Raw genomic sequence first — 16,893 nt, forward strand, 5'->3', positions numbered from 1 at the left:
TTCAATTCCAGTCATCCAGGACTGAAATGCTTGACACCTGTGCCGGTGGCTGCAGATCGGCACTCGATCGACTCCTTCCTTCCTGAGCAGCTGATGGTTGCCCCAGATCAAGAGTGTTGTTCTGTCTCTCTATCTGTCACCCGGTGGTTCCTGGGATGCAGAGTCAGTCACACCTCCTCCCCAAAGAAAGCTGAGTCATCCCCAGAAAAGGACTGCGTTTTCATTTTGCTTTGTTAGGGGGATTTGGATGTGATAAAAGACACTGCAGCAGATTCTGCAATATCTCAGATATCCTGTTCTCCTTGAGATCGCCAAAAGGAGCCTGAGGAGAAACTCCGCCCACCACTAAATAGTCATACGAACATACCTTTCACATGACTATTTTCACTGAATTGAAATATTCCCTCCTAGAAGGAGAAGGGAGACAGACTCCTATGATAAAGAGACACACAAGGCTGAGGAAGCTCAGAAAGTGACAAGATTCACCAGGACCCTCTCCAGTGGTACGGAGAGGAACTTGTCCTGTGGAGTAGCAGCTGCCCATGAGACAGCCATACTCCTGTGAGTAATCTCAATAAACTCAGGGTTCAGCATGCTACACTTGGGTGGAATTGTCCCTTCGGTGTGCTATTGATAGTCTCTCTGGAATTAAGAGATATTTGCCAGGAGAACTCATGCACTGTGACTTTATGTGTATAGCTAGCAAGCACTGCGTACCATGTTTGTCTTCCACGTCATTCTAGAGGTAACAGAATGTAGGCAGAGGTGGGGTGTGCTGCTAAATGCTCACAACTGACCCTCCAGGCAAAAAGCAGCCCTGTGGTCCACTTTTGCAGACGTGAAACTTCATTACATCTAAGAGACGTTAAGTTGCCACCAAACTGACAGGAGAACATGGGATCTTCTATCGAAACAAGGACCTGGAGGTAACAGGAGCTCCACAAGAAGACCAACAGAGCCAACTACCTAGGGCCCAGAGGATCTTGCAGAGACTGAAATACCAACCAAAAACTATGAATAGACTGGACCTAGGCCATCTACACAGATGCAGCAGATGAGTATCCCAGGCTTCATGTGGGTCTCCCAGTAAGGGACTGGGGGTTGTTTCTGACATGGATCTCATTGACTGCTTTTTGATCACTCCCCGCTAGTGGAGCTGCCTCGCCTGACCACAGGGGAGGAGGATATTCAGTCCTGATGCGACTTAATGAGTTGGGGTGGGGTGGGGTAGGTGGGTAAGTGGGGCTCCCTTTTTCTGAGGGGGATAGGAGAAGAGGGAGGGAGAGTGGGACTGGGAGGAGAGGAGGGAGGAAGCTACAATCAGGACATAAAGTGAATAAATAACAACAACAATAACAACAACAGTAATAATAAAACCCTGCCTACTACTGGATCCAGAGGTGGCCACATCCTCAGTATTAAAGAGCATGTGTCTTCCATAGCTGAATTCTTAACACAGTGCAGTCTGGCTTCAAAACCTACACTTGTAACCACATAGCCACCGCCAGCTAAAAATGGTCTCCTCTGATAAACAGGTTGCTTGAAATGTTTATCTTAACTAACCGGGTAATTTCAAAGTTTATCATAGTGGTATTTCTTGACAGAGCAAATGATCTGCAAACGATCTTTCAGGTAGGGAGGGATCAGTTTTGTCTCTTTGCATCTTAGCACCTCTATGCTGTGGGCACCCAGAAGTCTCAGTAGAACTTGGCTGAGTTTTACAGACTTGTCCTATAGAGACAAAATATACTCTTTGAGTGAAGTCCCAGGAAGACTAAGAATCAGTATTTTGGAAATGAGACTGATCAAAGTGGGAACATGGAAGAGACAGCTTTCAAAGAACAGCGAAGGGAGAGTGGGGTGCTTGGAGCAGACACTGGCCCTTTGCCTTTTCTCTTGGGCTAGTCTTGGTGCCCCAAACCCTCAAGTGCAGTGAGGTTGGGGCATGCACCCCACCTATTCATAACTTGTTTCCCTTCTTTGATGTGTTAGGCCGCCAGTGAGTCACTCTGGTTTTGGCTTTCAAGTGACAGGTGGAAATGGGAGAGGCAGGGCAGCCTTTGCGGACAGGTTACTGTACCTGCTTGAGGTCGGAATCAGGATGCCCGAGATCTCTCCATTTTGCATCTACATCAGGGAGCCAGTTCTCAAAATGAAAACTTCAAGATGCTTTCTGTCATGATACCAGGAGGTGCCTTTCCTTGGAGGTGGAGAAAGATGGTCATGAGCATCCGCAATATGTCCTCATGACATTTCTTTAAGGCATTAAGTACAGTGAGATCACAACCATGATATGACGACTGGTTTAAAAAAAAAAGCCTTCAGCAGGGTAGGGTGTCCATGTCTGAAGTCTTGGAACTAGGGGGGCGGGCTGTCTTCCAAAATCAAACAAACTGAAACAAAACCCAAATCCTCACCTGGGCCACATGTGGTGCATCAGTATCCGTGGTGTGATTGGACCTGCATTCAACCCTGACAAGAGGTTTTTTTTTTTAATCTCCTGTTTTCAAAGTAAGAGACCCTTAGCCTCTTACTTACACCTTCTGTCTCATCAAGAAGTGCTAGTGCGGTCTGGTAGCATCAATGAAAAGACATTAGCAGGCAGCTTGAATCCAGAGGGAAGGGTGAAGAAGGCCAAGGAGAGCAGGGAGCACCAGGGCTAGCAGCAACGGGGAGATTTTTCACCCTTCTCTACACTGCCAGTGGTGTGTCCCTCTGCACAGGAATTCAGAGGGAACCACAACCATGTGAGGCACTTGTTGATTAGTGGCCACATGGCCATTCTCAAAGAGCCTGATTCCTGTCAGGCCTGAAATCCACATGAAAGAATGTGGGGCCTGTTGCCATTAGCTGAGACCGGGGAGAAGAAAGCGGTGGCCAGAGCTTAGCTTTGACACCAAAGCAGGACAAACAGAGGCAGGGACCACATTAGGAGAACACAGGCATTGACCAGGCATGTGATGGGTCTTTCCCAAGCTCTCATGCGGAGTGCGGGTAGACTTTGAAGAAGAAACAGGCATTATGGTACAGAAGAGATAGAGACTACAATCTGGGTGGCCTTGAACAAACCACTTCTGTCCCTTTGGTCAGGGTATCTTCAGCACTCAAATGAATTATAAGACTTAATTAACCAGGAGTCTTCTACTTAAATACTTAGAATATTTTTAAAAATTTTATTTACAACTTTTTCATACAAAATATTTTGATCTCATTTTCACCCTCCCTTTTTCCTACTATGCCAACTTCTCTCCCTCTTTTTCTCTCAAAAAACAAATCAGGGGGAAAAAAAAGAAAGAAAGGAAACCAAAACAGACGAATTAAAACAAGAAAAAGAAGGCCAGGCATGGTGGCACACTCCTTTAATCCCAGCACTTGGGAGGCAGATCTCTGTGAGTTCGAGGCCAGCCTGGTCTACAAAGTGAGTCCAGGACAACCAAGGCTACACAGAGAAACCATGTCTCAAAACAAAAACAAAAACAAAGAAAACCCCCAACCCCCAAAAAACTAAACAAACATATAAACAACAACAATAACAAAAAAACAAGAAAAAGAAAAATAATTAAACAAAAATGTCAGAACAAATCAAACAGTAAACATACACACACACACACACACACACACACATACACACACACACACACACACACACACACACACACACACACACACAGAAACAGGGAGTCTGTTTTGTGTTGGTCAACTATTCCTAGGTCATGGGACCTACCCAGGAGAGCAGTTGATAGTCCCAGTGACTCTCCTCAGAAGAAAACTGATTTTTCCTTTCCCAGCAGGTATCAGTCGCAAATAGCTTCTCAGTTAGGGATGGGAATAAGGTTCAGTGTTTTTCCTAGTTCTGGAATTTTGTCTGGTATAAACTTGTGCTGTTGTGTGTGCCATCACAGCTCTGTGAGGTCACATGTGTGTCTAGAAGACACTGTTTCCCTGCAGTCATCTGCTACCCCTGGCTCTTATGCTTTTTCCTCCTTTTCTGCATAGGCCCTTGAGCCTTGAAGGGAGGGTTCTGATAAAGACAGTCTACTTAGAGCTGTGTGCGCCACAGCTCGTCTCTTACTCTCTGCACATTGTCTAATTGCAATTCTCTCTGTAAATTACCATCTCTTGCAAGAAGACACTTCTCTCATGAGGTTTGACTGAAGCACTGATCTATAGGCATGGCAGTATGCCATTAGGAATAATTTTATCAGAATGTTCCTTTAGCAGAACAATTAATAGTAGGTTTACCTCTAGGCCCATAACTTATGTAGTCTCAAGTTCTCGGTCATTTTAGTGGTGTAAGTGTCATTATAAAGAAAGAAAAATCCCAATGAAGACTCAGGAGCCAGATGCTAGGGTGAAAACCTGCTAGCTCAGCGAGGCAGAGAAAAAGCCCAGCTCACCTTCCTACTCAGCTCACATCCTAAAGGAAACGACTGAAAACCAAAAGCTCAAAGCTAAAATTCCCAAAAGCCAAAAGGCCAAAAGCCCAGGGCTAAAAGCATGCTAGCTCAGCTGACAGCCCAGGAAGAAAAGGCCTGTTGGCTCACCTCACAGTCCAGGAGGGAAAAGCCAAAATTCTAAAATCCAAAGAGCTCCTCCTCCTCCTTCTCCTCCTCCTCCTCCTCCTCCTCCTCCTCCTCCTCCTCCTTCTTCTTCTTCTTCTTCTTCATGCTTTCTCAAATATTCTCTCAAAGTCCCTCCTTTCTACTTAATCCCTGCCAGCTGGTTTCTTGCTCCACCTTTTGATCAAGGGACAACTTTATTAAATCCTGCTTACAGAAAGCTCATAGAGTAAAAGTGTGTGCTAGGGCTGAGCCATACCATAATTACCTATTTACTATAAACAGAAAGTTCTTGGATTAAAGATGTGTGTCAGGGCTAAACCACACCAAATAAGAAACAGGCTTTTATAGTTCACAATCACACAGTTCACAATGGGATCAAATCAACCGACAACAGTTAAATCTCATGGATTGTGCCTTAAATCCAATAAAAAGGTAATTGATTCTTCCATAACATTTGTGCCATTTCTACACCAATATGTCTTGATGATTCCATTTCTCCTCCATTCTACTGCAAAATGTCTTTCAGCACCATGAACACTAGTAAATACAGGTGAAGCTTCCATTTGGGTACCAGCTCAGTTTCTCTCTGCTTGATGACGTAAGTTAGTAGTATCTTCAGAAATTGGGTCTTAACATCAGTGGCTCAAAGTATCCAATACAGAAGATGTAATCCATTCTGGGCACTGGATCCACCTGGTTCCACAGAGTGCCTAGTGAGGCACTGTTTTCCTCATTTTATAATGGCTCCACTTAAACCCCTTTCATATACACATATTTTAGGAAATTTCTATATTAGTAGGTTTCCATGTGGCCTTTCAAAATGCCTGTAGCATCAGTTATCCCTCTCCATATTCCCTCTGTCTTCCCCATACAGTCCTCCTACTCTAGTGTCTTTTTCATCTCCTATGAATACTATACTCTATTTCCTCTTCTTTGTAGGATTCCACTCTTTTCCCCTGCTCCTTTACTAGCTACATAACCTCTGTGCTTATTCTAAATGAAGCACACATATCTAAAGCTTAAAAGCTAACATTCACATATAAGAGAAAACAGGAAATATTCATCATTTGGGGTCTGGGTTTTCTCAATCAGAACGATTTTTTTCCCAGTTCTATCAATTTACCAGAATATTTTATAATTTCATTTTTAATAGTTGTATAATATTCCATTATATACATGCGCCACATTTTCATTATCAGTTAATGGATATCTAGGCTGTTTTCAGTTTCTGGCCATTTTGAGTACAGAAGCTATGAATATAGTTTAGAAAATATATCTATAGTAATATATAGAACCATTTGGGTATATTTCCAAAAGTCATATAGCTGGGTCTTGTGTTATCATTTTTTAGCTTTTTTAGGAATCTCCATACTGATTTCTATAGGAGCTACATGAGTTTGCACTCCCACCAGCAACAAGCAAGTGCTGCCCTTTCTTCAGATCCTCACCAGCATGTGCTGTCAGTAGTCTTGTTGATCATGGTCATTCTGACTGAGGTAAAAAGAAATTTCAAAGTAGTTTAATTTGCATATGAACATCAATAGTAATCCACTACATAGGCAGACTAAAAGTCAAAAACTATATGATCAGGGATGTCGATGCAGGATATTTCAAAAAAAAATATTTTCATGAAAGATACTATTTCCCCAGTTTCTTTCTCAGTATGGTTTATGATTTGTAAACAGGAAGGCTACTGATTTTTATGTGTTGAATCTGTATCCTAATATTTCAGTGAAAGTATTTCTCAGCTATATATATATATTTAAAAATCCCTGGTGGTGTCTTTAGTAGAGACCATCAAGGCATGTAGATTTGGACCCAGGGAGGCCTGCACAAACTGGTGTACCAACCAAGGACAATGTATGCAGTAAACCTAGACCCCCTGTTCAGATCTAGCCAATGGACAGTTCATTCTCCACTTGTGGGGAGAGCTGAGACGGCCTCTGACATGGACTCTGGTGCCCCTGATTTGATCACTTCCCCTCAGTGTGGAGGCCCTGCGGACACACAGAGGAAGATAAAGCAGGCTATCTGGATGAGACCTGATAGGCTGTGGTCATATGGCAGGGGAAGAGGTCCCCTTCTGTCACACGCCGAGGGGAGGGGAATAGGACAGAAAAAGGAGGGAATGTGGGAACGGGAAGATACAAGTGAGGGGATAACAATTGGGATATAATCTGAATAAGTTATAATAAATAAAAATTTAAAAAATCTTGGGATATTGCTAACCAAGCAAGTGAAAGACTTGTATAATAAAATCTTTAAGGTTGAAGAAGATGTCAGAAAATGGAATGATCTCCTATGCATGTGGGTCAGTAGAATTAATATTGTCAAAATGCACGTTCTACCAAAATAAACCTAAAAATGCAATTCCCATCACAATTACAACATGATTGTTCACAAAGTTGAAAAGACAATCTTCAACTTGTATGTGAACAGGAATGGTTAAACAGAATAGTTAAAATAATCCTGAATAATAAAAGAACTGCTGGAGGTGTCACCACCCCAGATTTTAGGTTGCATTACATAGGTATAGTACTGACATAAAAACAGACACTTTGACCAATGGAATATCCTTGAAGAACCAGACATGAGTTCAAATAAATACCTACAAACATGTGATTTTTTTATATAAAGAGGAAAAAATACAAAGACCACATTTCAGAAAGTGATGCTGGTCAAACTGGAGGGCTGTGAGCAGAAGAATGAAAAGAGACACATATTTATCATTCTGAACAAACTTAACTCCAAGTGGATCAAAGACCTCAACTAAGACCAGATATCGCAAATCTGATGGAAGAGAAAGCAGGGGACAGACTGGGACTCATTGCCACACAGAAGGATGCTCTAAACAGAACACCAACAGCTCAGGCACTGAATAGAACAAAAAGTGGGACCTCAGGAAACTGAACAGCTTCTGGAAGGAAAAGAGTAGCTACGTTTCAGTAAAGAATGGGGGCTTTGGTTTTTTAAAACAAAACTATTTACACATCTGATAAAAGGTTAGTATATAGAATATCTAAAGAACTAAAATGGTGAACATAAAAAACAAATTAACCCATTAAAAATGGGTAAAGAAACTAAACAGAGAGTTCTTAAAAGGTAAAATACAAATGGCTGAGAAACCCTTAAAAAGTTCCAACATTCTTAAATGCTTGCAGTTTTTTTTTAATCTTCCCCAAATGATATACATATAACCTACCTGTTTAAAGTTGAAATCAATCTCTGTCTTTTTTTTTTTCTTTGAACATAAAAATAAGACATACTATGAATGAAACAACAAACTGAACTGGAGTGATAGTTTCTAAGTCACCATGTGGCAGTATAAGAAAAAGGACACATGAAAGAAAGAGATTTCCTCCTGCATAAAAACTACTCCCAAATGGCTCAGTGTGTGTGTGTGTGTGTGTGTGTGTGTGTGTGTGTGTGTGTGTGTGTGTATGTGTGTGTGTGCTGGGTTGTCTCAGGTAACACAAGCATCTTTTCAATGCCTAAGCAAGGCACAGGACTCCAGAGGATTCACACAGCTGGAAGCTTATGCCATGCTGGTGGAGAAATGTTTAAGTATCTTAGGGTTGCTATTTGCTGTGATGAAACACCATGACCAAAAGCATGCTGGGGAGGAAAGGGTTTATTTGGCTTACACTTCCGTATTCTAGTCTGTCACCTATGGAAGTTGGGACAGGAACTCAAGCAGGCCTGGAACCTGGAGGCGGGGAGCTGATGCAGAGGCCATGGAGGGGAGCTGGCTATTGGCTTGCTCCTTATGGCTTGCTCAGCCTGCTTTCTTATAGAACCCAGGACCCCCAATCCAATGATGGCCTCACCCATCAATCACTAATGATGAAAATGACTTATAGCCAACCTTAAGGAGGCGTTTTCTCAACAGCAGTTCCCTCCTTTCAAACAACTTTGACATAAAACTAACTAGCACACCACAAATGTGAGTACATAAGTCCCCATACCCATATAAACATATATACATATGTATAAGACACGTATCACATATGATATACACACATACATAACATCTAAACACACATATATTGGACACATGTATACCCATATATACAAATAGGCACGTTTGCATAAGCACACACATACATTCATATTTATGACAATAGATACACTCATGGGGCCCACGCTAGATCTGTGTAACCATTTTAAGACGGCCACTTTGTACCATGTTGTGATTTCCTAATTTGTAAAAGACAAACAGACCCTTACAGAAGCCTTGAGGAATGCCAAAGCTCTGACAGTTAGATATTTGTTTAGCCACTGGGGCAGTGAATTTTACATCGAACCAATGCAAGGCAACAGACATTGCTGATAAAGCCTTACAACACATGCAAAAACAATTTGGTAGATAAACAGGAAAATCCTTCTAAGAAAAAATTTCATATGGTCTGGACTGTTAGGCTAGGACCCTAACAGTCTTTTTGGTCTGGATCAATCATGTGACCAAAGGACTACCCATCCGGAAGGAGGCACCATCTCTAAGAAAGTCGGCTCACCTTAAGCCATGCTAAAGAAACAGAATAATGATCCACTAAATAAGTTACTGTTCTTTTCCTTCCCAGAATTCCTGCCCCTGGGTTAGATCCTATAAGCAGCTATGAGGTCACCATAATGTTTGTTGTCTTCTCTTCTTGCCCCCTCCCCTTCTTTTGGATACAGGCGAGAAGCTAAGCATGTCCTTTCTCTAAAGTGTCCCCCTACCTCCTGTTGTGTGTCTGTCTGGCACCAAGGGAGGAACCTCCATCCTGGGAACTCAAAGGCGTGGCTTTTCTCTCTTTTCTCCTCCTTCTCCTTCTGGCAGCTGTTGAGAGTAACAACTTGCTCGCACTGGGGTGTTTTTCATTTTAGATTCAAATAAAACTGCGTGGGAGCTTCCATTTGAGTAATTTTTAAAATTCATTCATTAATGAGAGTAAGACTCCCAAGAAAAGACCCTGACTTCCCTAGTCAGTCTCTGTCAATTTATGCTCTACAATGGGATTGTTCATTATAACCTTTATGTAAATGACAGTAATGGTGACTGGCGTTTGGAATGTGGCAGGATCACCAGACATCTGGAATTAATCTTTTTCCATATACTTTCCTTCTAAGGGAAGGACAATTGTCATTCTTACAGTCACTTTCTCTAGGAGGAGCAGTTAAGACAGGTGTCACTGAAGTGAATGATATCTTGCACACCATCAACCATGACCCTGAAAATCATCCTGGCAGGCACACCATGACGCTAGTCCTCCTGAAATTACCTACAGGAAGTTCCTAACTCAGGAAGCCACAGAGTTCTGATGCACCCATGCTGAGACTCCAATGCCCCAAAAGTAACCCTCAGCTCATGGGGCAGGGAACGGAAAGGAAGGCACACCCAGGCCCTTTGGTCCTAACCTGGGCAGTTCTGATCACTTTGCTTGGTCATAGCCTTTACCCATCCAATGCTTTCCTTTCTTCTCTTCACCTGGCTTCCCTATTGTTCTCCTAACAAACTGCAGACATGCAAATCCTTGTCTCTGGAGTACTTTGGAAGAAGGTAGAAGAATAAAGTCTCTTTATTAAGTGAGAGAAAAATATTTTGCAGTGTGTTGGGCATGGACATGATACTCAATGCCTCCCTGTTTCACTAGACTCTTTATGCTGTGAACAATGTCTACTACACAGACATAGCACGTCGCTTGCTTCATGCAAAAATTCAACAAGCAAATATACATAGGAATACACAATCTATAGTTTGTATCACAGATACTCCTTTCCTCCTTTCTCAATACAGCTTTGCTACTTTGACTCTTCATCCTTTCTAAGTATTTGGCTCGAAAGGAGTGCCGAATGTGTTAAGAATGCAGATGTTATGTTTTTATCACAGTAATAAAAACTGATCACATATTATGAATAACTGAAGAAGGTTCAAGTCTCCATTTCCTCCTCCTAACGTTTTAAGGGTGATTAGGTGAACATATTTTTGTGGCTTGCCTCAAGCACTAAGAATGTGTTTCGGGTGGCCAGTGAAAGGAGCCCAGGGATGAAGCTACTGAAAGAATTGCCTGGTCTGCACCTGCAGCTGCTGGGGCAGCACCCACCCCCATCCCAGACCCTGGGAGTAGCCCAGCCTCCTAGAAGCTGAGGGGAAAAAAATCACATTAGGTCATGCAGCCTTGCCTGCTCTGGCCTCCCAGCCAGCCTGTTTTACCTGATCTGATTTGTTAACTCGGCGAAGCAAATGGTTTGGCTAATATTTTGCCCTCAAATCAACCCCTTGCTTGGACAGATTAGAAGCACAGGCATTCTGCGACATAAAATCAGGTGGCTACAGATCCAAGCTGATATGCATTGAGGAGTCATGGTAAGAAGGTAAAGTTTGGGATCACTTTGAGAGGCGTGGCCCATGCCCCTAAAATGTATGGCTGCTTGCATACCTGTTTAAAAATCTAGGAAAAACTGGCATCTGTTAAGAACAAGACTGGACAAAGGTGTTCACATCCCATGCTGAAAGTTCACGTTCAGGTTGGGTCCAGTCCATAACTGGATGGCCTGATACATATTCTGAAATCCTGAAGGGTTTTAGCCTTCACAAGCTGACTCTGTTCTCTGTGCAGAGGTGAGAGTCCCAGAAAGTGGCTTCCAGTGAGCAGCAGGGAGGCCGAGTTAGGGCTGTCGCTCAGTTCCAGCCACAGGGCGACTGGTGAGGCAGGACAGCGGTTGCCGAGAGTTCTTCCTGGGATGAGTGATTGATGAGAGCAAGCTCACAGGCCCAGGAGTAAATGAGTCAGCCACAGGCACAGCAGTGGTGAAATGGGGGTATTCTCTTGAATTCATGCTTATTTTGGGACAGTATGATGCTCTTCTCAGAGGGAGCAAATAAAGTGTTCGTGGAGGAGACCGGCTGGCGTAACTCATTTCTAAAACAAGTGGATGAGGTCATCAAGGGAATCAACAGCTTAATTAAAGAAGTCAAACAGAATGCGTGTAAACACAGCTGGCCTGCTTTCAATGTGGACTGATACTATCCTTAGCTCCACTACTTGCAAGCTGTGTGCATGTGAGTAAGCATTACGGGTCTCAGGTTCTTTGAATATAAATGTAAGGGTTGTCCAAGGCAACATCCTAGGCACTTTCCAGACCCAACAATTCTTAATTCTACCACCAATTAGCACTTCAACAATAGCTATAATGACATTAATAGCCAATATGTAAGTCCCTAGGAGAATTTTCTAAAGATTATATCAAAACACATGATGTCAGCAACACTAAAAAAGAAAACCCATCCTTTGTAATGGAGTTTTGATGTGTTAGCTTGTGGTGTCTAGCAGGACACTGTTGACCCATTATCGAATAACTACATTTTAACTTTAAATCAATCTCTCTCTCTCTCTCTCTCTCTCTCTCTCTCTCTCTCTCTCTCTCTCTGTCTCTCTCTCTCTCTGTCTCTTTCTCTCTCTCTCTCCATATATATAAGTGTGTGTATATATGTATGTATGTGTGTTTATTCACATACTATACTATATATACACGTACATACATACATACATACATACATACATACATATATACGTACGTATGTACATACCTACATATTGAAGCTTCTTCAGTCATAGGCAAGTTCCCATGTGACTTTTCAAAAGGCTTTAGGAATTATTTATTCTTCTCTTCATATTCATTCCTTACCTCCTCTACCCTGTCCTCCCATCATCCACTCCAGTTTAACCCTTCCTCTTTCAGATTGGTGCTAACTGAGGTTCACTACACACTCAAATATTATAGGCTATTGTCAATGCTACTGGTTATTACTCAAAATTGGATGTTAAAGCCTTCTTGCTGAAGATACCACCTAGTTGATTGCTAGAATATGAAGATTTTAAGCTAGTTCTGACCTAGAATTTTCGTCCCTATTGGCTAGATTTCATAGGGGAGAAAGGTGATATGCGATCTACCAGAGGAGAAAAGTAGTTATACATCTTACTCGTTTACAATAAGAACTGGTCTGGCAAGACATGCTCATTGGTGCAGTAGTGTCAGGAACATCACTGTGGTAACCAACCACTTGCTGATTAGATTTAAATCCTGCTTTGCAAGATGAAATCCATACCTTGCACTATTGTTGGGCCAAGGGCTACTTGGCTAATTGAACATAGTATTAAATTGACTCCTATTGGCTTACCTTTATACATATACATCAATGCATCTTTCAACTCTCATCAGAGAAATGTCTATTTGCAGTAGATGGTGATTAGCAAGTTGGACTAGAAAGGAGTTGGATTCGTTGGGATCTCTGCAGAAAAGAAGTGGCTTTGTCCAAACGGTTAGATTGAGAATACTTAGTAGAGGCCTCAGAATGGGCATGTTGGCATAGCAAAAACAACCAAGAGAGAAGGGCTGGTCACCAGGAACAGTAGCATGGAGCTGAAGGAGGCACAAGGAGGAAATGAACTGCCCGGCCAGGAAGATGGGGGCACCTGGTAGGATATGTGGCCACAGATGAACACTGCCACTGCTAGAACCCGAGAGAGGCTGGAAGTGAGTGGAATAAACCATACAGCCCCCCCCCAATCTCTCTTCCCGCCTCTACATCCTGCCACAGCCCCCAGTCTCCCACTGCCTGAACATAGCCTTGGGGCCCAAGAGAGGGCAGAAGTCTGGAAATAATCTAATCATTATAATTGGACCACTGACCAAACAGAGGTTCCGTAGCACAGAGAGAAGGGACTGCAACAAGGCTATCTGAGTTCCATCACCAAGCACCTCCTTGTCAGGTCCAGCTGGCCATGGAAGTGTCAGAAGGAAGACTGCACTATATTACACTGATCTTTAGTCTGATCATTAGAGCTTGAGAAATCCTGTTTCACCCCCAACCAATGCCATGCGATTCTAGTTGTCAATATCAGTGCCATAGCCATAAATCAATTTGTTTCCCCAAGAGCCTGAGTGCATTTAAGCATCTGTCCACTGGTGGCATGTCAGTGGGCATCAGAGTTAAGGGAATGTGATAGGCTGTGGCAGTGGAAGACAGAGGCATACAAAGCTTGTCCTAAATACTCAAAGGAGGTCTAACTTTGGAATGTGAGTTCCAAGAAAGAAGGCCACTGATATCTACAAACACACAGTGGTGTCCACACTTTGGAGAGCTACATCTCAGCAGTACACCCCAACCCACATCTGTCTCCACGAATCCATCAAAGATCTAACCCTGTGCCCACGTTCTCCTCAGTCCATTATGCCCTGTGACTTCTTTCTTCTCTTGGTGACACTGGATTTCTTCCCTAGGAAATAAAGCAAGGTTCACCTCTGGTTTTGAAGACTCCCCGATATTTCCATGTTCTGTCCATTGCATTGTCTTTGTATGAAGGTCTAAAGCAGTACATAGACCTTGCTAAGACTTGTGTTTGCCTCTTTTCTGCACTGTGAACTCCCTGGGAGACCTGTTAGTTAAAAGGAAAATAATAAATGAAGTCCAGGAGGTAATATTTATTACTTGCTAAGTCACAGGTGCATGGAAAAACTTGGGTAAGCCCCACAAGAAGTGGGTCTGATTTGCTCCTGCTCTACAGATGGAGAAGGTAAGGCCGAGAAACACTAGTGTGCTCTTAATCACTGAACCGTTTCTCTACCCCCAACCTTGTTAATTCTAAAGCCCAACTTTTTAATGTTTGTTTGTTGTTCCTTTATGAATTAAGTAGTTTTCCAAACTGAACATTACATAAAATGCTTACATATTTATATATATATATATATATATATATATATATATATATATATATATATATATATATATATGGCAGACTACAGATAACAAAAGAAATATTGAATGAAAGTTTGAAGAATGAAGGACTCCTGAATTTCAAAGAGAAATGTGGTGACCACCAGGCATCGGTAATCTAAAGGGCATCTTGGGTCAAGTTCTGAAGGTGCCAAAAAGTTTATGCTTTGAGCAGTTGAAAAATATATTTCCCAGTTAAATCATTTTTTTTTCTGCTAAAATGCTTAGGATTTCCAGCTGCTGAATGCATACACATGGTCAAACTCTACCACATGTGGCTTCATGGTATGAAGGAATGACAGCGAGACTACCCCCCAATCACACATGCAGAAGGCTGCTGACTACCTCTAGCTCTGACATCATTGGTAACCACAGAATTCTGTTGACATTGATTTCACGTGTGTGTGTGTGTGTGTGTGTGTGTGTGTGTGTGCGTGTGTGTGTGTGTGTGCGTGCATGCGCATGTGTGTCTATGAATAGGTTGTACAATTTTGTGACCGTGTATGTGTATATTGGTAGGTACATGTATGAGTGTGTGTGTCCTGTCAATCTGTGTGCATGTGCATGTATGAAGATCAGTGTGCATTGTGTGAATGTGTGTCTTGTTATTTAGTAAGCAAAAATGAGACCAAAAGCCACAATAGAAGTTCAAGTTATCAGAAAAAAAATCAATAATGTTTGACACTAAATTTAGATGCAGTCACATCATCCTCATCAAACGTAAGCAAGCTGGGAAGGCTGCCTGGAGTGTACCCAGCTGCCAAATGTGTACACAGTGGCGGCATCCTTCACTGCTTCTGGAGTGTTTTGTCTCTATGATGCCAAAATTCTGGACCTCAAAAGGAAGAAAAAGAAATGACCTTTAGGCTTAAGGGTTGATGTAAGTTTAGTTGCCACTTGGAATGCTTTCTTGTATGGAAGGCTTGGGCTCTAGCTTGTGGCACTATTGGGAAAGGGTAGAACTTGGAAGAGGTTGCACCAAGTAGGAGAATGTTAAGTCACTGGGAATATACCCATGAAGAAGAGACTGAGACCTGGCCCCTTCTGGTTTATCGCTCTACTTCCCATAGCTATTTGGTGAGCAGCTTGCTACTGAGTGTTATCCACAAAGGCCTTGGGACAATGGGACCAACCAACTTCAGATAGAAATTTCTGAAACCATAAGCCAAAATCAACATTTTCCTTTAACAAGCTGATTAGCCTAGCTATTTGTTACATTAGCACACAGTGATTAATACATTGTCACCACTCTCTTGGAGACTCGCCTTTCCCTTTTCCTGAAATTATTGCCATTGTTATTGTCTATGTCTGAGTACTATGTGCCAGATGACATCCAAATTCTTTGCATGAGTTTCTCATTTAATCTTCAAACACATTTGGGTAGTGTTATTATTATCACTACCTAAGAGAGAAAATTTAAGCTTCAGAGAGGTTAAATAGCTTACCCAGGTCTGCACAAATAAAAGCCAGAGATGGAAATGGGGACAGTCTAAGTTCACTTCAGTTGGCTTCTCAGCATATCTCACCCCCAGTGACTGTCCCCACCTCCTTTTGTTGTCACCAGTGTCCCGATGACTTTCTGTCCCACTAGATTGCAGCTTCTTGGACTCATCGCTGCTTAATCATCAGTGTCACAGCACCAGGGTCTTGTTAGGTGTGTAGCGGATAGAAAGCAAAGGGAAAAGTAATGGAGGATCCTGGCCAGACCTTGGGATGACGTTTTCTAGGCTCCTCATATTTTCCCTGGTAGCCTAACCCAGTTTCCCTCTTTTCCTCATGCGTCTTCCCTGCAAGGAAACAGCCTGACCCCATGCCTGGGAAGGCTGTGTGCATCACGATGCATAAAAAAATAAGCCTTACAAACAGCAAGTGTCTTGAAACCCCTTACTGTATTCCCATTTCCCCTACCTGCCTTCACACCCCCCCCCCAAAAAAAACCAGAGTTATGAAACTCGTGCTAAATATTGAGCCATTAAACTTAGGAATATTGAGGGAACTGTTTTCTTAAAGGCTTATTTTTTCAGCGCTCCTTGTTCTGCCTGAGTGTTTTTAGCAGTTTAAACAGGTTGGGTTGCCCACAGGAGCAGGGCACAGGTTTTTTCCACCCCGTAGGTTGAGGTATTCATTCCCACTTTAAACCTCTCTAAATTTGTTTGCCAGTATTTTCCAAGGAGATGTATTTGCAGGTATATCCAGGATAGAACCGGACACTCAGGGTATTGACTGAGACTGGGAGATGACAGCTGGACAAATTCGAGGTTTTGAGCTTCATACTCAGCCTGACCTTTGGCAGCAATGGAAATGTTTGCACTTTGCAGACTTGTTATGCTATGTGTGAGTGGATCAGTGTGTGTGTGTGTGTGTGTGTGTGTGTGTGTGTGTGTGTGTGTGATGGAGGAAGTGATGGTATTGATAACCACAGAATAATTGTGAGAAGGGGTCAAGACCAGAACTCATGGCCCCAGGAACTTATTACCACCTTTTGAGCTCTGGAAGGGACAGCCTGACATCTTTTTACCTCACAGCCAAACCTCCTTGTGGCTTTTATGACACTTTTGATGCCTTTGCATCCCC

Source organism: Acomys minous (genome assembly GCF_964271855.1).
Source record: "Acomys minous genome assembly, chromosome: 3".
Lineage (NCBI taxonomy): Eukaryota > Metazoa > Chordata > Mammalia > Rodentia > Muridae > Acomys > Acomys minous.